The sequence below is a fragment of the Falco cherrug genome, chromosome 1, assembly GCF_023634085.1.
Source record: "Falco cherrug isolate bFalChe1 chromosome 1, bFalChe1.pri, whole genome shotgun sequence".
NCBI lineage: Eukaryota > Metazoa > Chordata > Aves > Falconiformes > Falconidae > Falco > Falco cherrug.
The window spans coordinates 70,027,709-70,052,761 of NC_073697.1; the positions used below are offsets into that span (position 1 = coordinate 70,027,709).

The 25,053-nt window shown below is 41.6% G+C and overlaps 1 long non-coding RNA gene across 1 annotated transcript in view; it reads left to right on the forward strand.

The window, feature by feature from the left end:
- Window positions 1-23,297, forward strand: part of LOC114015365 (uncharacterized) — a 38,223-nt gene extending 14,926 nt beyond the window's left edge. Inside the window, exon 3 of the long non-coding RNA XR_003559252.2 lies at window positions 23,193-23,297. This is a non-coding gene — a long non-coding RNA (uncharacterized LOC114015365). The remainder of the gene's footprint in view (window positions 1-23,192) is intronic.
- The last annotated feature ends 1,756 nt before the right edge of the window (window positions 23,298-25,053 follow it).

Genomic DNA, 25,053 nt, shown 5'->3' on the forward strand with positions numbered 1-25,053 from the left:
TTTGTCAGATTGAATATACATGATGTTTTGCTATAGAGGATGTGTTTTTTATAGTGCTTTGCTTTGGGGAATGAGGGACCAAATGTCTTCTGTAAAATCTGGGCTACCACAGCTTATGACTAGCTTCTATTCAAGTCAAGGTGCTAACCACCATGCAGGAATGACTGCTGTGTATGAAACAGATCATTTCCCTGGACTGAAAATTTTAGTTTTGGCAGAGTCAGTGTTGTTGCTTATGCTTTTGAGGGCAGCTGTCTCTGTCCCATATGGTGTACAGATTTTGCAGTCTAGTAAATGCAAGGATTTGATCTTGTTTTTTTAAACAACTTGCCCTCACTGTAGGGTTACTCTGGTTGCCTCCAAAAAAGTCACATGTAAGAAATGCACCAACCCATATTGATACAATTTATTGCTATGGATTCAAACAGACATAAGAGAAAAATATCGAGAAGTGTGGCTATTGGCAGGCAAATACACTACTATTCTTATTTTGAACTTGGGCTGGCTTAACTGAAGCATACTGGTGCCTTTTGCTGGAGTTGTCTGCATGGATGGGAGAGTATAGGCAACAACTTGAGTTAATACCTGGAAAACTCTTCTTTTTCTGTTAGAAATTCCAATTGTATTCCAGGCAGTGCAAAATACTGCTGACAGATTGGTTCTGCTCTTCGTTAATTGTGTGGTGGCAAAAGTGCTTTGATGGTTTGTGTCTATGGGGTTGGGAAATCCCTCTAAGAACCTTCACATGTGCAGTAATGTAAAATGCACTGCTGCTGTTACTTGAATTGTTAAATTTCTTGAGGTGAGCAGTAGCAACCTGCAAATGGGAACAGCAGAAAATGCAGTGATTTCAAAGCAGTGCATTTAACTTGAACTCAGTACCAAGCACATTGCTGGAGTTATTAGTAATCAGTTCAGAAGCAACTACAGCAATACAGGTGGTAAATAGATGGCAGCATGGATTTATTAAAAGTAAATAATACAAACTAACTTAATTTCTTTCTCTGATGGGATAAAAAGCTTAATGGATAAGGTAAATCCACCAGAATAATGTTTCTCTGTTTCATGAACTGTTTTCTTAACAGTTCCATGCAGCAGTCTCATAAGAAAATGAGAAGTGTGGATAAGGTATAATTTTTAGAAAATATGATGGATTGTAATCAATTTTGAGTGACAGTAAATGTATATGTCAAGGTATATCTCAAGTGCTTGTCGCATTGGTGCTTATATATTAATAACTCAGTTTTGTGAGAGGAGAGAGCTGTCTTTCAGGAATCAATTCTGGCTCCAATACTAAGTTAATGTGCTCTATTTTCATTAATTGCTTTGATGGTAGGATTAAGACTTCATTGATCGTATGTGTGAATGATATTAAGTCTTGTTGGGATTGCAAATACCATGCAGAGAGTAGTCATTAAAATATATCCTTCTCTGGACATGCCTCTGGCATACGCTCTAGAGCCTCAGAGAGGGAATATGTGCATGGCTGGACCACTTTGGAATTTTCTCTATAAAGCAAAACTCCCTCTGTCCTTCTGGCTGGGGTCAAGAGATTGGCTCTCTATCTGCAATTACATTAAAAAAACCCCCAACAAACCACACCAAAAAAACCCCAACTAAAAAACCTTACATTAAAAGAACATTGAGGTTGTAAAGCCAACCACTGAGTAATTAGGAAATAATAGAATTCAAGTGGCCTGTATAATTTTATTTCATCTTCCTAATGCATATGTATTATGAGGCAGTTTTTAATTCCAGGAATCCATACTATTTTTAACTCAGGATTCTCCTTTGGTAGCCCTCTGAACAGAAAGGAATTTCATACAGGCTGAGCATTGCTTCATGCGATTTCATTAAAAATTCCTCAGAACATCCTTTAAGGCCAGTTTGCAGCCCACCATTTCTAATGATATTCTTGCAAAATGGAGATGTCCGTGCAGAAACATAGAAGCACTTCAGTGTAATGTTTCAGAAGCAGTGAGAAGAGATAGGAAGTTTTGAAGTGCAACAATGATATAAGGAATTAGTGAAATCTAACATTTTTTGGTAAATCAAAAATTTAAAAATCTTTCCAAATTTAGGTTTCACTGCATATGTTTTGCAATATCTCTAGTTAAAGTCATAATATGATCTGTAATATGTACACTGAATCTTTGTGTCTGAAGGTTTCCACAGTTGCCTTAGATGCATAACAATTAGGCATTTTCGTTGGATGCTCTGGATAATACCATTAGATGCACAATAATTAGGTGTTTTAATCTCATTAATATTCATTTTCATACATTTAAATGCCTCTCTTATAGCATTTGTTAATTAACATACATTTACAATGGTATATTCCTCTTCCCCATTCAGCCATTCTGACTAATTTAATGAGCTGACATATCAGATGACTTCTCTTACAGGATTCTGCTGTTGTATCTTTGGTGGGAACAAAGAAGTGGTTATTGTGCTGTTTGTGAGCAGAATTAGTGCAGTTATTTTTTCTCACAAGGAATCTGGGGCATGGAGAGTCTGTCCTCAGTGATGCTGTTGCAAAATAGAGGGCTCCTTACTGTGTGTTTCCTTTTATTTGTATTATTAACACCTGCATCCCAGAAGCAAAGTTTGGGCCCTAATGTGTTTTTCAAATTGAAAGTGAATATAGTTTGCACCCCTAAAAGTTTGTTTCGTGCATCTTGGAGAGTAGAGCGCAGCCTGCAAAACTGTAGTGAGGGACACACCAACATTAAAAAAATATCTTTCCTTATTCTTGTAAGTAGGGCTAATTTAAAAGGTAAACTAAAACATTCAGGGGAGTTGAAGGAAATCTCTGTCTCCTGAAAACGCTTGCAAGGAGGTGAAGTAGTAACTGAAAAGCTGCTGTATAATTACACCTACTGGGGATATTCATTATGATTCTTGGGTTACTCTGGAGTCTGACTATTAGTATTAAGTTAGACAGCTTGCCTGTTATCATACAAATATTTTAACAGACTGTGCACGGCACCACCCACAATAATGCCTGTGGTTTCAGTTCCTGTGTTGCTGCTGAAGTACAAATAATAATAGTAAATGCATACAGAAAATAAACATAGTTCCTTCTGTAGATTTAGCAGATAGAGTTTTGGGTGATGGTACATTTCAGTTTTTTGAGTCTCATTTCATCAAAAATTAAGGGGAAAAACTCCTGTAAAATTCTTCATACTGATAAATCAAAAAGCAATCTCAGCAGTTAACAGATTATTCAAATTCAAGTGGAAAAAACACACCTGGAGGAGAATTTTCAAAAAGGCTCAATGTCAACTTAATTCTGTTCCCACTGAAGTCAATGGGAGTTAAGCCAGTACAGAGCGTTTTTCAAAATCTTAACCCTAGGATCTGCATACCCATCTAAGTTCGATGAGGTTTATTCTTTAGGAGATTCCAAGTTATTAAGGAAGAGATTTTCAGTAGCACCTGGGGGATTTAGAAGCACAGTTCAATTAGTCTTTCACTGCAATTTGTGCTTCTAAATACCTGAGACAGGTTTGAAAATCTCACGCTAAAACCCTGTCTCAGCTGTTGGTTAAAGCCTCAGTGCACATGTCTATTCTGATAAAAATAGGATTCCAGTCTGAGGCACATGCAGAATTTTGCATGTGGTTAGATGGTACGCCAGGAGAATAGGCTGTCACATTATCGTTAACTATAAATGAAGGGCATTGTCAAGTGAGGAACATTTGAACAACATTGCAAACACTGCCACCACAGTCCTGCGGTGGCTTCTGCTTAATACTAAAGTCATGTTGTGTGACCTGTGTTAAACTGAGAGGTGTGTAGCTCCCTGAAGATGCCAAGAGGGTAAGTTAGTATTCATTTTGAGCACAATGGAAAGATCTGGTGCCCCACTTTTTGGATTGGCATATCATTTAGGAGTGATGGATGCGGTTATACGTCAGTGAACATGATTTACATGGGTTTAAATGGCTCCTTTTGACGTCGTTTTTATACAGTGTTGCTGCAGCCACCCAACAAAACCCTGCCCTGCTAGTGTAGTGAAGATGATCAGTTTTAGGTGTCTTGACAGCCCTCGCTTTTTCTGCTGGCAAGAAAAGACATATCCCTGCTTTCCTGAATTTCATGGACGAGAAAACACAATTCCTTTAAAGTGTCTGGAAGAGAAAAGAAGAGAGAGTTCTGTCAGTGCATTAGAAACTGGGAGAGTTTCAGCCATGGTCCTTGGGAGGAAGGGTTCAAAGCCCAGTGTTACTTCACTTGGGGGCAGCTTGGTTGCCAATGCCAAGTTAACCCCCTCACTGTTAGGGACCTCCAGGTATGATATGCCAGTGGTTCACAGTTCAGTCTACCTTTTGTACTCATAGGATGCAGTGTATGTTTCATACAGAAACAGACATATGCCTCTTTTTAGAGGTCAGATTCTCCATCAGATACATCTCTTCTAAGAACTCCCAGTGATGAAAACTAGTTGGGTGGCTACTGAACAACGTTACTGCTAGAATGATGTTTTGTACTGTACCAGTCCATCTCAGGACCTCTTGTGAAGGTGCCTTGCTTTGCATTTTCAACTCTGCTGCAGTGTAGCTGAACAGGAATTTGGGGGTCAGGCAGGAGAAATGGCAGTAAGAAGCTGAAAAATGTTTTCCTTTAAAAAGGATGGCTAAAAAAAGGAAACTAAATCTGAAATATTTTAGTGTGCAAATACACAAAAATGAAGAGGAAGCTTCATTCATACAGGGGATGTCCTAGTCATGCTAAAATTAAGCCTAACAGGACAGCCAGTCTTAGTCTTTACTTGGGTAAGCAGATGGATGAAGGAAAGTAAGTCTGGTTTTGTACCATCCCTTCTCAGCAGGCCTTGTACTCATGGCACAGGGAGGAGAAGCAGGAACATTGCAGCAGCATACCTAGAGAAATGCCAGATGCTCTTCTCCTGTGAGCAAAGCGGGATGAAGTGGCAGGAAATGAAAGAAGCCTCATCCTGACAAATGCAGGGAGGTATCGAGTTCTGCAAAGCAGGGTGAAATAGCTTCCCACTCTGTAAAAGGAAGGAGGCTGGGAGGTGAAGTAGCTGTAATTCACGCAACCCATGCCAGCCTATTCAAGGCACTACTGTGTAATTCAATACAGAGTGAAGAATTACCATCTTTATACACTATTGAACTTAAACCAAGCCCACTGGGGCCAAACTGTTTCAAAGGAGATCATTTGGACTTGCACTGGAAATTACAATTAACTAATGGCTGTACAAGGTTCACATTACTTTAGGAGCTAAGTTTTACTGTCTGTCCAGGTTATGTCTTTATGACAATACCTTTGTTTAAAATATAGATAGCCCATTGGAGCTGCTTGATAAAGGAAAATATGAAACATTGATGTCATGGCGTTAGCCCCTGAGGGACAAGGACTCTTGCTCCTGAGGCCTTCTGAGCACACTAAAGCAGTGAAGCTCTTGGCTTTAGAAGGGTGGAAGAGGGTTTGAAACAGGCAGCTCCTAAACTGAATGAGACCAGGCAGTGTGGGGCTGACCATCAGGTCAAAGAATGGTTGCATTGTGGGCACACTAATGGCATGGGAACCTAGGATAGGTAAGGAAGCAACTGAACTGGAGGTGAGCAAAGTGAATCATGGAACAGTCTGGGTTGGAAGGGACCTTTAAAGGTTATCTAGCTTACCTCCCCTGCAGTGAGTAGGAATATCGCCAACTAGATCAGGTTGCTTAGAGCCTTGTCCAACCTGACCTTGAATGTTTCCAGGGATGGGGCATCTACAACCTCTCTGGACAACCTGTTCCAGTGTTTTGCCACCCTCTTTGTAAAACATTTCTTCCTTGTATCTAGTCTGAATGTACCCTCTTAGTTTAAAGCCGTTACCCCTTGTCCTGTCACTGCCCTGTTAAAAAGTCTGTCCTCATCTTTCTTATAAGCCTCCTCTATATAAGGATAGGTTTCAATAAGGTCTCCCTGGAACCTTCTCTTCTCCAGACTAAACAACCCCAAGGCTCTCGGGGCTGGGTTCCACCCCTCTGATCATTTTTGTGGCCCTTCTCTGGATCCACTCCAACAGGTCCATGTCTTTCCTGTGCTGATGGCTCTAGAGCTGGACACAGCACTCCAGGTGGGATCTCATCAGAGTAGAATAGAGGGGCAGAATCACCTCTCTTGATCTTCTGGCCATGCTTCTTTTGATGTGGCCCAGGATATGGCTGGCCTTCTGGGCTGTGAAGGTACATTGCTGGCTCATGTCCAGCTTTTCATCCACCATTATCCCCTAAGTCCTTCTCCACAGGGCTGCTCTCAATCCCTTCATCCCCCAGCCTGTATTGATACCAGGGGGTGCCCTGACCCAGGTGCAGGATCTTGCACTTGGCCTTGTTGAACCTCATGAGGTTCACATGGGCCCACTTCCTGAGCTTGTCCACATCCCTCTGGATGGTATCCCGTCCCTCAGGCATGTCAACCACACCACTCAGCTTGGGGTTGTCTGCAAACTTGCTGAGGATGCACTCAATCCCACTGTCAATGTCATTGATGAAGATATTAAATAGTACTGGTTCCAATACAGACCCTTGAGGGATACCATTTGTCACCGACCTCCATCCAGACGTTGAGCTATTGACCACTACTCTCCGGATACGACCATCCAGCCAATTCCTTATCCACCAGATAGTCCATCCATCAAATCCATATATCTCCAATTTAGAGAGAATGATGTTGTGGGGGACCATGTCAGAGGCCTTACACAGGTCCAGATAGTTAGTATCCATAGCTTTTCCTTTGTCCACTGAAGGGATAAGCTGTTGGAGTGGTCACAGGAAAATGTAGCATGTACAGAAGGATGCAAAGGAGTGAGAAGACAAAAGTAGCCCCATGACCCCGATAAAAGACTGAAGAGTTGCAGGCAACTTTTCTGATTTGGGATGGAAAAGTGCCTGACCCACAGAGACTTCTGGTCTGGTGGTCAGTTTCTGAACAAGTACTTATGTAGTCTGTTTTACTTTGGTTTCTGTGAACAACTGCAGCTCCTGATAAATGTTAGAAATATCCTTTTGATTCTGCATGGCTTGCCTGGCCTGTAGGCTCAGTCCAGAGTGATGTGTAATGGGAGCTTTGCTGTGACAGGAGCTCTGTACAGATTGGTGATTTGGAGAGTAACGTTTTCTTCCCTCTTGGCCTAATCTTGGAGGAAGTTGAGTCAGTGCTATCTTTCTTTCATTTGCTTGGAGGTTGTGCTGGTAGGGAGAACACATTATAGAAGAGTCAAGTTTCCCATTCTTCCTTTCTATACCTGTTTCCTCTCTTGTGCTAACTCATCCCACTTAATATGGATGTGTTGTGGTTTAACCCCAGGCAGTGACTAAGCACCACGCAGCCACTCACTCACTCCCCTTACAGTGGGATAGGGGAGAGGATCAGAAGGGTAAAAGTGAGAAAACTGGTAGGCTGAGATGAAGACAGTTTAACAGGTAAAGCAAAAGCTGCACACACAAGCAAAGCAAAAAAAGGAATTCATTGACTACTTTCCATCAGCAGGCAGGTGTTCAGCCATCCCCAGGACAGCAGGGCTCCATCACACATAACGGTTACTTGGGAATACAAATGACATAATTCCAAACGTCTCCCCCTTCCTTCTCTTCCCCTGATTTATATGCTAAGCATGACATTCTACAGTATGGAACATCCCTTCAGCTAGTTCTGGTCAGCTGTCCTGGCTGTGTCCCTTCCCAATTCCCCGTGCCCCTCCAGCCCTCTGGCTGGCAGGGTCTGAGAAACTGAAAAGTCTTTGACTAAGTATAAATATTACTTAGCAACAACTAAAAACATTGGTATCCTATCAGCATTGTTCTCACACCAAATCCAAAACACAGCACTGCACCAGCTGCTAAGAAGAAAATTAACCCTATACAGGAAGAAACAACTGGACTTGAAATGGAGTCAATGAATGAGTGGCTCTAAAAGGGACAGATGAGGTATTTACATAGTGGCGTCTGTTCATTCCTGCCACCTAGCCTAGCCTACATCTGCCTTTAACTGGCTCAAGGAAGAGCGATGATAGGGTAGCAGTGCTGTACTCTTCCCCTACAGGCAGAACCTGAGACTTGTGCAGCTTCTTGGGGACGTAGTGAACCTGCAGCAGTGAACCCTGTGTGAGCTGTTAATCCTGTTGTAAGGATGGTAGCAGTGCAAAGCTGTCTTAACGTCAGCATTAGCCGGATGGGCAGGTATGGTGTAGGGATGGGTTGTTCAAGAATTCCAGGACATTCCAGGAGGCCTCCTGTCCCTCACCTTCAGCTGAGCTGCTCTGACAGCACTGAGGCTGAAGGCTGGGACGCTTTGCATATTCTGAGGTGAAAACAGCAGCATACACTGCATTTTTTGCTGTTCTCTTTCCTGACGTAATCAAGTACTGTAAGTTTTACACACCAGTGCACAGATTACTGGCATTTACTAGGAAGCAGGAGGAGCAGGCTGGCAACTGCTTGGAGGCATGCGGAATATACAGGCAATTGCTCTGGAGCATGGGGACACACAGGCAATTCAATTCCCAACTGGTTTCTAGGCAGGAGCTACCAATTAAAATTAAAAGAATAAAAGACTGTAAGCTTGAGACTGATGATATGCTCTAGAGAGAGGAGTTGCCAACAGCTTGTGCTACAAAGATGCCTCTCTTTCAGTGAATTTCAAATGGTGAAAGAAACTCAGGTAACAGATCATTCTTTTCTTCTGGCTTCCCTGATTTTCATGTACTCAGTCGTGCAGCCAAAATTCCTACAAAGACAGACGGGGCTGCTCCCCATGAATTCCAAGCAGCGAGCCAGCCTTTTGAGAGCTGATGCAGTGAATATGCTAGTAGTCAGCTATACCTAGGAAGCGAGATTCTAAAACCAAGCATCAGGTGCCTGAGCAAAGAGTGTTGAATTATGGGGCTCAGATAATTACTAATGAGAGCATAACGTTTATTTATATATATATGAAATTATTTAGGATTATTATTTAAAAAAAATCTAATATGTCTTTCACATTAATTGTTAATGAGTCTCTGAAGCAGGCCTACCCTTCTGATGGAGAAAACTGATGCTTAACTAGGTGAGGTTATTAGACATACATGGGATCTGCAAAGCTGGGATTTATTCTGTGCCCATCACAGTGGTCCCTGAGGATCATGTAGGAAGTGGGCAAGTTTTAACTGCAATTACCAAACTGCAGCTACCATGGGGTAGATGAAGTTGTAAATCACGATCTGTCATTGGTGATAATGTCGTAAATCATAATCTGTCATTGGTTATGAAGGCAGAGCATGCTTCCCATGCTCCTTTCAGAAGTTGTGTGACTGTTGATGAGCTAGTCAGGTGGAGGTTGCTGGATGGGAGAATTTTCACAAAAAGCAGTGAGTTTGCCCGATTTTAAAAATTATTTGTACAAAAGAAGATAACACAGACTATTAGTGCTTCAAGACATGGAAGTTGTAATGGTGGGGCAAGGCAAGAACTGTGATCTTACCTGAACTCCCTGCCAACCAGAGAAAAAGCTGTGCCCATCAGCCACTGAAAAATGGTGACACTAATCCAAGCAAAATGTCTAGAGGTAGTGTATGCGTTGTTTTAAGATGCATATCGTCACATCTGGCCTTTACTTGGGAAGCAGAGTAAGAAAGTGAAGATTTCAGGCACTTCACCTCCATCAGGTAACTTGGTAATGACCAGACTCCATGCCACAGTACTTCAAAGGCATTATGGTACCTCATGTCTACACAATTCTGCTACATTAGGGTTTGCTTTGTGAACGACTATCTGTGTAGCTTTCAAATTTCTCTCTCAGAGAGCTTAACTCAGAAACTGATCCACTAGCAGGTACAGGATGGAATCATTTATTATTGCTTAGCTTAATAAACTGCATCTTAAATTATGATATCGATTACAATGTTGAATGAAAAGGCTGAGCTGGCATTATGGTATTGGACACAAGCAGCATTTTAAAATGTTTACACTGATTGTGTGATGCATCAGTATTGTTTTTGGAAAGCAATAGACTTTAAATACGGTGTTACATGAAGTGCTAGGTGCTTCTGAATTAATTTGCTTATATTTTGATGTAAAAATCAAAGACACTGTATGGCAAAAGGTGCTCACCCAGAGTTCTTGTCCCCATTAGCAAACACAAACCAACATTTGATGTATCAGTTCACCAAATTAATGACATTAAAGCACAGCAAAAATACATTTGCAGCAACCCTAGCAAGTTCTGTGGGATCTCCTGACAGGATAAACATGTCTTCTCTGCCCTCCTTTTTTTCCCTCCTCCCAAACAAGCAATAAAAACATTTTGCATAAACAAATTCCAAATTACAACTAATCATAGGAAAGCTGACAAATGTATGCTATGCTAGTCTGTGAAAATACTAATCAAAGCAGCCTGTCAATTGTTAAAGTTAATGATTTAGATATGCAAAACTCTGACAAAATTTTTGTGGATAATTACATAATTACGCCTGGGTTAACACAATCAAAAATAGCAATTGCATGCTCCATCTTGAAATCACCATGGCAGTTCCCTGCTATCTTTTAAAGGTCTCTTTACCCTTGTTCCCTCTGCACATGAAGTGTAGTAGGGAAAGGAAAAAACCCTGGGAACCAGCTAGGAAAGAAAAGCAAATGTGATAGGTGCCTCCTGCCTACTCCATCCACTCTTTGCCCTCTGCAGAAACAATCCCCTGGAGAGCAAAGCACCTGCTAGAGTGGGTGGAGGTGTCAAAAAAGCCAACCAGGTAATGGAGGACCAGAAACAGGAGAGTTATCTGTTGTAGCCAGCTGCAATAGCAACACCTCTACCCATGTATTAAAATACGTGTGACAATGAGCTTTTCCTGTGGGAGGCCTTTCCCATTGAAGAGGAGGGAGTTTATACTTTGTTTTAAAGGTCTTGCTATGATACAGGAACGCAGGACTGGTAAGGCTTACCTAGGTCATTCAATTTTTCATTAAATTATCAAATCATTCAAAAGTTCCGGTTCATCCCAAACAGTCCCTTCCCAGGTGTTTGGTGTAGAAGGGGCTATCAACCTCTTCCATCCAAACTGCTACCCCCGTGAGCTATGAAATGCCCCTCCACTTCACCACATGCTTAAAGGTGTTGTCAGAGGAAGGTAGGCTGTTGGTGGAGGGGAAATGAAAGGGGGTAAGCAAGCCAAATCCTGTGGGGCACTGGTCTTTTTTTTTCTCCTTTGAAAATAGCTTTGAGTCTATTATAAGCACCTTTGAAAAGCTTAGGCCTTAGAAATCTTGGATTTTGCTGGCAGCACTGGTGTTTTCCTTTACATGTTGGCTTCTTGTTCCCTTTTTATACTAGATCTAACTGATACAGTGTAGAGATTCCAGATGTCAGGAATCTCAGGGAGGTGACATAGTATAAATAAAATGAATATTGGGCTCTTTCCTGAATGTCACATTGGCTGGGATGGGGTAATGATAATGATGGGGATTTAAAAAGTAATATATCTCTTGTGTAATTTTTTATCATAATTTTTCTATACAGTTTCCATTAAGTAGATAAATGACCTAAATGAAAAAGAGAAATAAAGTGAAAGTATAAAATCAGTCCCTGTCAAGAGCTACATAAAGAGTCAGGGCCCCAGCCTGCTGAAATTGGCTTTCTAAACTCCTAAATCTGCAAGTAGGTATTCAGATGGATTGAATGGCTTTACTAGTGGCTTACTAGCAGTAGGGACCTAACACGTGAGGGAAGCAAATGCACATTGATGTAGATGTATTCCATCCCCCGGCAAATATACTGTCAAAGTCAGCTTCAACCAACTGATGTTATGGGGCCCCTTATTGCTTTTGTTATATTTTCAAGAGTAACTATTACAAATCCACTTGGTGCATTGCTCAGCCTGTAATAACGGCATGAAATTAAATAGTAGTGTGGTTGGATGTCTGAATGAAACCTGAAATGTTGTTTTGGAAACCTCACAAGCACCTGGAGCAATAGCAGGGCTCTGAGGCACGATTCAGCAGTCTTACACTGCTTACTTCTGCTGCATTGATGAAGCAAAAATAAACTTCCTGTACTTAGACAGATTTTAAACATTTTTCTACAAGACAGAAACCAGATGGAATATTTTCACAGCTGACACCAAAATTCACAGTTTTTGTGACTTCTGTGATATTGTGATTTATACAGGGACTTTCTATATCAGCAGCCCTGAGCAGACAGCCTCTTGCCATTCAAGCTTTTAAACATTATTTGGATTGGTGGGTCAAAAGATTGTGTTAGCTGTGTGAAATGTGAAGTATCAGTGGATTTAAATGATGGCTCTGTGGGCTGTTCTGTTTCTGCATCTTGACTGTAAGTCATAATAATAAAATATGTTAAAAGTACACTGCTCCAAAATGGATAGCAAACCCTTAAATGCCTTGAAATTAGTCATTTCTAGAAGCAAACAAAAAATTCTTATGTCAGGGCACGAGCACAAGGCAGGGTATTGTCTTCAAGCATTTGCTTGCTCTCTTAAAGGGAGGACTTGAGTGGCAGAAGGCATTCTACTTGGGGCTGTGTGTTTCACAGGCAGTATTTTCAGTTAAACCTGACAAAAACCCGTTGAAGGCTGGTTTTGGGGTGGGTTTTGTTTGTTTTGTTTTTTTTTCCCTTGCTGGGGATTGAGAAGCCAAGTCAAAGCTACTGGTAGACCAGGTAGAAGGAACTGGTGGAGAGTATGGGACCTGGCAGAGCTGGATGCAGGCAGAGGTTTTCCCCGCGCATCCTGTTCCGTTTGCTCTCCATTTGTGCTTGGATCAGCTTGTTGTTCTTTGCAGTCAAGCTTCTTCCCACCTTTGTGGGAATTCATGGTTTCCTGGGAAACTTGTGTTGACCTGTGCCTGAAGAAAACTTCAGAAACATATTGATTTTTCTGTTTTTACAGGGCTTTCTCTATGCAGGAGAGCAGTATTTCAGCAACCCTGGTGGCTGCCTGCCTGTTTCCAGATGTTATGTTTCCCTTTCGCAGTCTTAGGTGATGTGGCTTTTGGCTGTGTGATATCCTTACAAATCTGGAGCAGCACATTGGTGTTCCTGGTGCCAACAGTACTCAGGGGTTCAGCCTGCTGAGGGAGACAGCGTTGGAGGTATTCCTTGTGCATGTGTATTTATGGGGTCCCATACTCTGAAATCCATCTCTCTCCCCATCCAAGAGAGCTGGTTTGCACAGGGCTCCTGAGATCAGCAAAGTGCCTTGTCTTTAATCAGGTGTTTGCTTAGGAAAGGACGTGTTGTTGCTAGGGGATGTGATTTCTCTTCAGCTCTGAGAAAAAGGCAGGTATATATAATTTTAGGTGCTTATAATATGTACACCTTATCTTTATAGGAGGATTTATAGTGTAAATCGATGACAAAATAAACGGTAATGGCTCCTATGCAGCCAGGGCAAGGGAAAGGCTCACTCTCTAATGCGTTTTTCCTGCCTAACTAGTTCTTAAGGCTACTGGCATACCAAAGCATCCTTCAGTCTTCTGTAATGTATGTGTCAGTCTCAACGCCAATGCAATGGTCAAACGAAGTAGCATAAAACCACATTTATCCTTCACAGTGAAATGGTACTTGATGTTTTTTGGACCTGATGTGTGAGACTTCCCCAACCACCACCCCCATCCCCTCCCCTCACCCCCCCCCCCCCCCCCAAAAAAAAAAAGGTAGAAATATGGTAGAGACAGGAAGAGGTTGGTTATTAATCTGTAGCAAATCTTACTGAATTATATGCTAAATACATGTTGGTTCCAATGATATCTGCTGAAAATTGGCATACAACAAAACATTTGGTGATAACATATGGAAGGAGATGTGGAAGACAGTAGAAGCTTTTCCACTTTTCTGTACGTGTTTATAATCTAGTGTCCTCAACATTATAGATACTACATACTGAAACTGTCTGTATGCAAGTACGCAACCTGGCTTACAAAAAAAAAAAAAAAAAGGAGAAGCGCTGATATGAGTAGAAAATACTGCCATTCTTAACATGTTATTTCCCCACTTGGACATTTCTTCCCTGTTGTTTTTCTTTCTTTTCCCACCCTGCCTTCCCCAGCCAGCTTCAGTGAATACAGACACTGTATTATAGGGCTCATGCTAATGAGCAATCATTTAGAAGGCTGTAGCACAAATCCATAATATTCTCCTTCTATAGACAGCCACTGAAATCCAGGAAACCACATTTTAAATATAACGCTGGTATATATCTAAGGCACTTTAAACAAATGCAGTCACTTCTGCAAGATACTTCCTTTGGCTACGCTGATCTGGCAAATTGCTTAAATATATGCTTAAATCCCATGTGTACTTGCTTTGAAGTCAATGGGATTACTTATATGTTTATATACTCTGCTGGTTTGAGGCCTTAAAACATAGGAGGACATTTGGCATTTAGAAAAACAGGGCTGGAAGGAGTCTGAAGAAGTCCCTCTTCTGCAGAATTGGTTATATTTATGTCATTCCTGGCAGAATTTTGTTTTCTAGGCTGTTCTTAAAAACATCTGGTGATGGAGATTCCAGATTCCATAGCTTTCCCAGGCTCCACCCCAGTGCTTCACTATCTTAATTACCATAAATGTTTTTCTCTAATGGCTGACCTGCATCCATCTTGCTGCAAGTTAAGCCTGTTATTGTTTGAACTTTCTAACATGCAAGACCCCTGTGTGTGACAAGCTTTTACACATTCCAAGTCTTAAAATTGCCTTCCCAAGAATTCTTTTCTCTGAAGACCCCAAAGTTTTCAAATATTTTCTCCTGGACACATTTTCTGGACCTCTGGTCATTTCCGTTGTGTTTCTTCAGGGCCTCTCCAATTAGTCCATCTCTGCCTTGTACTCTTCTCCTCTCCATACCCTTTGAAATTCAGCCCTTTTCTTGACACTGCTGTAATTTGTCAACATCTCTTCAAACTCTGAGCCTCTATACTTGCAGTTGTCCTTTGCAGACCGTTTGTATAGTCTGCAAGCAAGTAAGTGTGCTGTTTCATGGCCAGATTCACAAAAGCACTAAACAGAATCATACCCACAGCAGAGTTTTGCAATCCTGCTGTCCCCCTAGATGGCTTGCTTTGACTAGGCAAATGGTAACTTTCTCCACTTACCATGCCCAGCCACTTTTGTACCTGTCTCACAACCATTTCATTAAGACCATGTTTTGTTAGTGTGCATGTGAGAGTGACATTTGAGACAGCACCAAAGGCTTTACTGAATCACAAAATGTGACATCTCCTGCTTTGCTTTTGCCATGAGGCCTGTTCCCATATGGCAGAAGAAAATTAAATTGATTTGACAGGATTTATTCTCTACAAATCCATACTAGCTGCTATTCATTTCCATGGTATCTTCTAGGCACTTACAAATAGTTTGATTAACTTCTTCTGGTGTTTTTCTGAGGACTGAAGATAAACTGACTGGCTGGTAACTCCTTAGCTGTGCTTTTCCTGCTTTGTAGAGCTAGATATTGTTTGCTCTTTCCCAGCGTTTTGGCACCTCATATTCTACTCTTGCATTCTCAGAGGTGACTGTCCAATGATTCAGATTGCAGAAATGGCTACTTAAGAATCACAAGTTGAAATTCATAGTGCCCAGTCAGTTTGAAGACCTCTGATTTATTTAAGGGCATTTTAATCAGCTCTTTTTAGGCCATTGTCTTCCTGCTGCTACATCTTCTGTGTCCTTTAGAAGTTTCTCAGCAGCACAACCAATTCTTCTAAACTTTTTATTTTTGCCTTCCATGAGACCTCTTGAGTTTAGGTCAACTGCTAGAGTTTAATCCTGCTATCATCATTGTGTTGCTTCTGGATCAAGGCTTAATTGGAGACTATGGAAGGAACTTGCATTTCTGGTTCTTACTGGGACAGTAGTCTTACTCAAGTGCAGGACCCCTGAATGAAACTAAGAACTGCAATAATGACACCTGTGGTAGGCTGCAATTTGGGATGCCTGCTGACTAACTTGCGGAAGGCAGGGTTTGAGCTGGTGTATTGATTCATTTTCAGCTGAACAAATAGCTCAACTGTCACTCAGGGAGCTTAATGAACACTTGTGCTACAGTGTCTGCTCCTCTATGTTAGAGCTGAGGATTTATTTTAACAAATAGTATGTTTAGAGAATGAATTGACCACATTGTGTTTACCTCCTGAAGTTTTTGTTTGTGGTGGCGCTTTCTCATTTGCAGTTCTTTGCTGTCAGTCAGGTACTAGAATGGTATCTTCACCCTTTATGTGTTTCCCTAAAAGAAGTGAAGTAGGGAGCATCGTTAGAAATGTGTACATGAACAAAAGTTCATGAGAGTTTCTGTGATGTCAGCTTTTCCATAGTCAAAAAAAGAAGCTCGATTGAGATTACTCTTGAATTAATAATTTACTGTATATAAACCAAAACTTTCTGTGCTAACTATAATACATATATGATGGCTTTTAGTTTCTCTCCTACAGAAGAGTATTTTCATTCCTATTATGTTTTTGCGTAATCTTTTTTTCTGAAAGGAAGAAATGCAAAAACTGAATAGACAAGGTTGTCATTTTAAGATGTGCAATGAAAGACTAGGCTAAAAGAAACTGCAATATTCTATATAATTTCATGGGGTCTTCTAAAGAAATATGACAATTTTATGGGGGCTCTTATGGAAAAATTCTGATTTCATGTGGATTCAGGTGAAAAGGTAAATTTCATGGGATTTCTGAAAATGTCTGGATTTCACTGGTTCCATGAAATCTATGACAGCCATGGAAAAATGCACAGTTCTTGTCATGGAGTAAATTTTTATTGCGGTCTGCAGAACTTTTATTTTCTGTGTACATCTGTTCCTCTGACACATATTATGCATTCTGGACCTCTTCCTCATCTTGCAGTCTCTTCCTGTGAATATTTTACACTTCTTGATGGATGCATAGTGCTCTGATCCTCAGATGATAGAAATCCATGACTGCCTACAAAGGAGGCTCAGTGTGCGAGTGTGTGGGGGGGAAGGGCATGAAAAATAAGCAATACTTAATACAGTCCTGGGGATTTCATATTTTATGGTAATACCAGCTTATTTTATGCAACATAGGAAGGAAAATAATCAGGAGTAAAGAGTGGGAATGATTTATCATATTCAACGTGAGATCTAAGCAATGTAGCATCAAAAGCAACCTACTTGCAATTTGCGAAATCCTGGCCTGTGCAGAGGGTCCAGCACAAGACCACCCGAGGAGCATATAAAGCTTCAGAGGAGAAAGACTGTGTTGTGGCATCTCAATTTATCCTGTAAGCAATGCCCTCGTTGGCTAGGACACAAGTGTGACTGTAGCATGCTTGCGTTGTTCCCTGTCTTCATAGAGGCAGCACAGCTGAAATAGATCTTGCTTTTCAAGGAGAGAAATTAAGACACAGAGGAGAAAAGGAATGCATCCTCAGACAGGGCTTGAAAATCAATGGTGAAATGAGGTGAAAACTTACAGGAAGGCTGTGTCGGAAGGGCATGGAAAATGACAAAGAAAAAGCAGTATTAGATAAGTGGGGGAATTGGAAAGGAAAGAATTGTGAAGCAGATTAAGCCAAATCTATGCATGGTTTTAAATGAAGAAGTCTGAACAGTGTCTTGAGACAAACAGGGAGCCATCTGATTAGCTTTGATTTAATGATATTCTTGAACATCTTTGTGTGCCTCAGCAGCCAGAACTGAGAACATTCCTGACAGTGGAGACGAAGCCTCTCCTGGGGAATTGCTTTCCCCTTAACTGAGGGGAGATGTGGAGAAACCTCACAAAGTACAGCAGAGGCAGTGGGGCTGTGGGTCATTCCTCATGCAGGACAACAGGGGAAATAAATATCAGGGTCTTGGATGATGTCCTGTACCGCTCCCACTTCTGTGAGAAATGGGAAGCGGTGAGCTGAAACTAAGGCTAGCTATTGATGCACATCAGGGCTTGTCTATATTTAGCAAAGCCAAGGGGAGGTTCTGAGGGGCAAGAGGGACAAATCAAAAGCAATGTCTGGTGTATGAGGGAGCTGTTCATGTTAGCTGCGATGAGCACAGGTATTTGTGCTGCATGTTATGCAGCTCTTTATTGCCTGCTTCCCACTCTCTTCACTGAACCTAATAAGTTCCTAGGATCTGTATTCCCTTTTGCTCAGTTTCTGTAAATGCTAAATAGAATTTTGCCATGTATAATGTTTTCCAGAGAAAACATCATCACCTTTTGTTATATTATTTTGAAGGAGGTTTTGGCCTGCTGGGACCTAGAACTGTTTTCCCCCCTTCCCTATCAAACAGCCTACAATCCAGCTCTCTTTTGCATAATCCTATTTCAAATATGAACAATATGAATCCTCCAGTTTATGCTAGCAAGGAAATTTGGTTGGTTATATTTCATCATTGCCTTAGAGAAGAAGGGCAGGGCGGCTGCCAGGCTGTCTCTGTACAGCTTTTCTCTGCTGAAATCTAGTGAAGAAACTGTAGTCGTCTTGATAACATATTCAGGCTGTTTTTCCCCCTCTTTTGCTAGCTCCGCAGTATCAGCAAGTTGTGGCTGAGCATTTTTCGCTTGCAGTGGATAACAACAGCCTGACCATCTCATCCCCAAAGGGTACAGGTCAGACAAAGTCCTGTTGTCTCTTTCTCTGGCTGCAGCTTCCTGATACATCTGCCTCTGTCTTCGTGACCCTCAGATCACTGTAGTGATGCCTGTATTGCCTCTAGGATTTCTAGTAAAAAATGACTAGTTAAAATATTCTGTACCAGCATGTAGTGAACTAGTTGGAGGCCTACCTTTTAGCTTTAGTGAGCTTTTCAACACAGAAAAGGTGTGTTCAGCTTGAGGGTAGTAAAGCCCAAAAGGAGATGTCTGTAATAGCATTGACCAGACAAGCCTGCAGGTTGGGAGGAGGTGGGAGCCTTCATGAGAAGCTGTGGGAGATTGGGGTGGTTGCTCTGCATCTGGCCTTTGCCATAGTCATCCCTCCTTTGCCAGGGAGTTGAACTCTTGGAGCTGCCAGGGTTAATCACCAGCAGAGCTTCTCCAGCCCCACTCTTTGTGTATGGCAGAGTTAGAGTTTGTGTTTCTTGGGGGCTCCCATGCTGCACCTGGTCCTTGTGGTGTAGGAATTGAAGCTAGGTATGCTGTCTTGCGGTGTCAGAACAGGATGCATTGGTATGTCTAGTCGAGAACATAAATCAGCTTTGTTCTTTGAAACTTTCCTGTTACTCCTTTTCCTTACATGCAGTGTACACTTGCCTTATATGTTTTGTCGAGTCAGGTAAGAAGAGAATGTCCACTTTGTAATAGGTTTTGGCAGGCTTTCCCTTTTTCCCCAGAAGCAATTTGTGCCAATATCTAACTACTCTACCAACTAAATATACATGGCTAACGCCTACAAACTTATTCATGCTGATGGGCCCTGCTTGCTGAAAGTGTTCTGTTCACACCAGATGCTTCAACCCTGACCACCCATTTGTGGATTAGCACACTTGATTAAACATGTGTGCAGAACTGGGGATCGCAGTACAAAGGCATGGAATATCTGAGCCTTTAATCTCAAATGTAGCCCATGGGTAAGGTAGATGAACTAGTATCATCACATGTAATCATATAATTTTACTTCTCAACCCCTTTGATTGCCTCTGTTTTGGGAATCACCAAAGATCCAGAGAGTTGCGAGGCCCAGAGATGCCAGAGTTCACATAAGCAAAGACACATATTACCTGTGGTGGTTGTTCTTTCCACCAAGGGAGAACTAGGTGGCAACCCAGCTATCTCCTTTTGGTGTCTCCTTTCAAAACGGTCAAAGGCAGTGGTACTTGGAATGCTTGATGCCCTGCTGTTTGCCTGTATCTGACATCGTAATTTCTTCTCCAGAGTAAGCTGGCTAAATTAATTTGATTTTAAAGAAGTGAAGCACTGAGTCTGTGCCTGACATTTTCAGGATTCCAGGACGCTGTGTTCCCAGATCAATATGCTGATTTAGTAACATAACTTATGCTCAGGAAGGCCATGTGACACTCCCAGACCCATCCATCTTAGTCGAGCATTTCTATTAGAGCTGTGCAAATCCTTTCCAGGACAGCAAGTGAGATTTTACAAGTTTCCCATTAGGAAGAGATAGTGTGGAATTACAAACACCCCCTGACCTGACCCTCCCCCCCACCCCCTGCAAACACCAGATTTGAATATACACCTTTTCTCACGTTTGAATCTCAAGCACGTCCTGACACAAGACCACCTCTACATTGGTAGTAGTCAAATAGGCACAAATATAAATCGATGTGCAGATATAACAATAATAGCCTACTGCCCCTAAAATTGTGCACTTGCGTATGCAGATAAAGAAGATCCATTTCTAAACGGGTGCTTTTTTTGGATTAAAAAATGCACTTGAAAAGGTAAAGGGGCACCTCAAGTACCAAGATATCATGTATTTAAAAACCAAGGAGAGATTTCCGTTCTTCACAGACTTACATAGAATCAGAATAGTGCAGAAATGTGAGTTTACCTGCATGAAAATAAACCAGATATCATTTGGTCATGTAGCTCATTTAGTTATCTATCAAAACTCTTTGGCTGCAGGCTATTCATGTTTGTGATACCCATAGAAACAGCACATTGGAGTCAGTGACTGTTGTGTCACTCAAACTAAAAGGGACTTTAGGACACAGACAATATGAGTCAGCTTCTTATTCTGGCAAAAGTCTTAGTAAAAGTATATCAGAAAAAATGCTGCTTCCATTTTCGGTGTTTAAACAGCTGGCGTTGTAGCTTTCTTACATGACACAATGCTTAGAGTTTGTACTTCCTTTACTTATTAAGGTATTGTCAGCTCAATCTCCTAATAGTGCTAGAAAAATCTTCATGTTATTTATTTCAAGGTGCACAGAAACTCTGTTTTAAATGAGCCAGCTTTCTTTTCTGAAGAGAGCAGAAATTAATGTAGTTGATCATAGCAGTGAAGTTGCCTAACTTCTAAACCAATAGCACTTGTTTTCATATTTGCCCAGCTTTGATTTGGGATATTTCAGTACCATGCTGTTTACCTGTAGGGACATTTGCCTGACTACATGTTTTAAGAACAGGTCTAAATTTATGCTGGAATGTTGTCTGCTCCTTACCAAAGGATACAATTTTTCTTCTAAGTGCCTTTCCTACTCCAGGTAGCCCAAGTACTCCTGAAGGTATCACATTCTTTACGCCCCATGCAATGGCTGACAGAGCCTTGCACATCAGAACCCTTTGTGCTCACCAGGGAACCAGGATTTGAAGGATCACTAAACTTAGCCATTTTGTGTATCAGTCCACGAGGCAGCACTTTAGTAATGTATTTTCAAGGTTAGAGTGTTCATTTTGGCCTCATACTTGCTAAGTGGCATAGAGATGTTATGCGTGGTACATGGTAATGCTATAATCTATTGCTTTCTAAAAGCCACCCAAAGTACTGCACTGCAATCAAATAGCACTTCTTGATGACATTGCGTGCTCCAGCTGTATCCTGAAACAGACTGACACAAATAAGTCATTTAATGATGCACAGCCAATCAGGAAATCTTGCTAAATGGAGGACTTGTGTATAAACGGTTTTCTATCTTTTTAAATAATGGCTTTGTTTTAACGAAGCATTTGCTAACAGTGAAGCTACATACACACATTTGGTCTGTCCCTGTTGTTCTCAACAAGGTAACTGATGTGGCCATATTCTGATCTGCAAGATGGGACCAGCCTGAGGTTAGTTTGTCTCTGTGAGGAAGAAAATATGCCTGTTACTCCTGCTCTTGACTTTGGTTACTAACCAAAAACCTACATGTTTTTATACTGGGAAAAAACCCAGACCAACAGCCAGAAGACTTAAACAGATGATGACATCTGCCCTCAAAGTGGCTGTTTCTAATGGAGTTATTTTCTTCTTTTTTACTGCAGAACCTATGAACCTCCAAAACCTATCTGCTTTCTGCCTCAGGTGGTTCTTATAAACATTAGCAGGTTACTTTAGATAGTGTGAAGGACATTAGTTTTTGTCAGGCTTGTATCGTTAAAAAGTCTCCTTTCTCATTTGCGGTGTGTCCTTTGCATGTCACTCAAAGGACAGTCTTCCTCCTGACTTCCCCTTTTTTTCGGAGGGGTCTCAAATGACCACTTCCCACCCATTTCCTCCTGGAGCCCCAGCTGAGCAAGCTCACAGTTCATGACACTTCAGCTCTTACCTTTGCTGATGTGCATCCAGCTCCTTGAGTGGCCAGTTTTCTGCCTGTGCTGCCTTCTTGGCTTTACTGGATGTCTAGTGCAGAATGCCTGCTTGTCAACTGGGGTGTTGTACAGTCCAGTCCAGGCATCGTTTCTGCCACACTGTCCTGTCATTCTCCCACCACTTACGGGAGCTGCTCTTTCATGCCTCAAGGTACCTTGTCCAGGTACCTTCAGGTACAGAAAACAGCCTCAAGTTCTCTTGATTGTGGGAGACAGGTGAATCTCAGCAGATCTTTTTGCTGTATTTCTGAGAGTAATGAAGAGATGTTTGTATGGGTAGGCCAACCTCTGCCTCTGTGTGACAGGCAGACATGTTTACAAAGTGTCAGCCAGGTTTTGAGAGCTATCTGGGACAGGCATGCCTTTAAGCCTTGTATGGAATAAAAAGCACACACATCATCATTACTTCATTACCAATCAGTACGATAACAAGTAAACAAAGTTGGTATATTCAATATCACACCTAATTCTTGGTGTAACATTGCACTGAGTCTCTGTAGAAATGTAGCCTGTATATTGGGAAGCAGGGGATCAGGTTCAACATGGCGAGTATGTCCCAACAACGTAAATACAATTGTTGCACCTTAATTTGCAGAAATGTAATATTTAGCTATGTCTGATATATTTTAGAATGCTTTTCTGCACCATTTACTCGATAATTTATTTTATAAGACAGCTTGGCTAATGCTACAATTCCTGGAGGCCCGTGTTCTGTAGCATAAAGAGAAGCTGGCATATTTATGCCTTCTGAAGCCAGTGGAAGTCTGTCTGTTGACTTTCATGGGGCTCTGGATTAGATCTTTAATGAACATCTCCTGATATCATTATAGGAGCAAATATTGGAACAGCATCATGAAAACTTCAGATTTAGTCGATACGAAGGATTTATTAAATTTTTTTAGAACATAAAGTAGTTTGAAAATTGCTTCTTGAAAATTGCTTCTTCACCTGCTGCTCTGTTCATGCTTATCCCACAGTGACCTGAGCCACCCAAAAGAATAGTTTGTCAGAAAGGAGCTGAGGCCAAGATTTGGACAAAGGAAGAAACCTTGCAACGTAAAATCAACCAGTTGCTTTGAAACAAATAGGCAAGTTGCAAATTCAAAAATCAAATCTGAATGCACCCAAAGAGATGTGAGGATAACTTCTTGAATGTGACAATTTCAGAAGTGTGGTGTGTTGGGTTGCAGAGAACCTGATAGTTTTGAGATGTAAACACATAATATGTAAAACATAAGCCGCAGAATTAATGAATCATGTTAATTTCACACTGCCCCCGCTTTGGACTAATTAGTGCAAATTACATGCTGCACTTGTCAGGCAGAGGAGTTTGTGCACCATGCATTGCATTAAGAATTATTTTTGGATCCATTTGCACAATGTGAAAATAGTGTGAAAATATTTTTATTTCAATTAGTCGTAGTTTTACAGTCATTAAAAGATTTCTTTAATAGGCTTAGACTCCCATGGCCTGCACAGCTGCGTGAGGTCTGGTTTGCATTTAAAGGTGGGAAAAGATGTAGTGGGAAGGAAGACATTTAGCTGACTGGATTTACTTAATTACCCCCACCCCATTCTAAAATGCCAAACCAGGCTGATCAATTATCTGTCCCTTCATCAGAGGCCAATTGCTTAATTGCAAATTATCCCTAATAATTACACAGTCAAATAACTACTGGATTTATTTTTAATGAATGTGGGAGCCCTTAACAAGGATTTAAATGTACCCACCAGGATTACTCAAAATCGACAGCTATCAAAGGGCCGGAATCTGCCACTCTCACTTACGTGGAGGAGAACCTCATTCCACTTATTTTCTCTTCGTTTTCAGTGAGATGCGGGGAAGTAAAGATGCCATGTCCATGCTTGGTAATGTTTTTAGGGTCTAACATGGTAATGTTTTTAGGGTCTAACATTTCCATTGTTCCAGTGAGATGGACTGAAAATGAGAGATTACTGAAAATGAGAAAGGGTATCTGAATGTGGGGTGCTGCGAAGCTGGGGCAGAATATAGGGCAGGACGTGGAAACACTGCCTTTGACGAAATGAGATGGAGCTCTGCCAGGCAGCAAACAAAGGGATTGTCAAAACAGCAGCGCACTCCCCCTTGGAGGCATTCCCGGCGTGGGGAGAGGGGTCTGCGGGCTGCTGGGGTGGGAGGCCTTCCCCCTCGGTGGGATGCAGCGCTCAGAACTGGCCGGCAGCAGGGATGTAATTAGTGCTGACACAAAACACAAGGCAAGGCTTTTGACACTTGTTTTCCAGTCTTGACAGAGAGGGGAAACATAAGAAAAGTGTCTTTCTAACCACCTCCCACCCCCCTTCCCCGCTCCTTAAATAGCTTTCTCTCTTCAGATTACCTTAAATCACTGAGTTCACGGCCAACACCGTGCTGGCCACTCCTCAGCGCACTTGTTAGCCTGGAAACAAGAGGTGTACTTTGTTGAAATACTAAACCAAATGAGAACAGAAATTTAAATATAGTGCTGTGTCTGCTCACAAGCAGGCAAAGAAGATTTGGTAGTTGAGTAAGTAACTGAAAATTTGGAGTGTGAAAGACGAAATAAACTGAATGCAAAGGAGCATGCAGAGAGGAGCTAAACTACGTATTTCCAACGTGGTGCAGGTAAATTAAAGTGGCTGAACTGTTTTGAAATGGAAACTCGTCACCTGTCTGTTCTTTACCTTTCTTGTATTGATGTCCAGAGGCCCAGTTGAGAAATCGGGGTCCCACTGTGCTAACCACAATACTGTAACTCTGTGTCCCCCACCACCATTGCCCAGCTTCTAAGCAAAAGCACACTCTTGGTTCTGATTTGCTTTTCCACTCCTATGTTG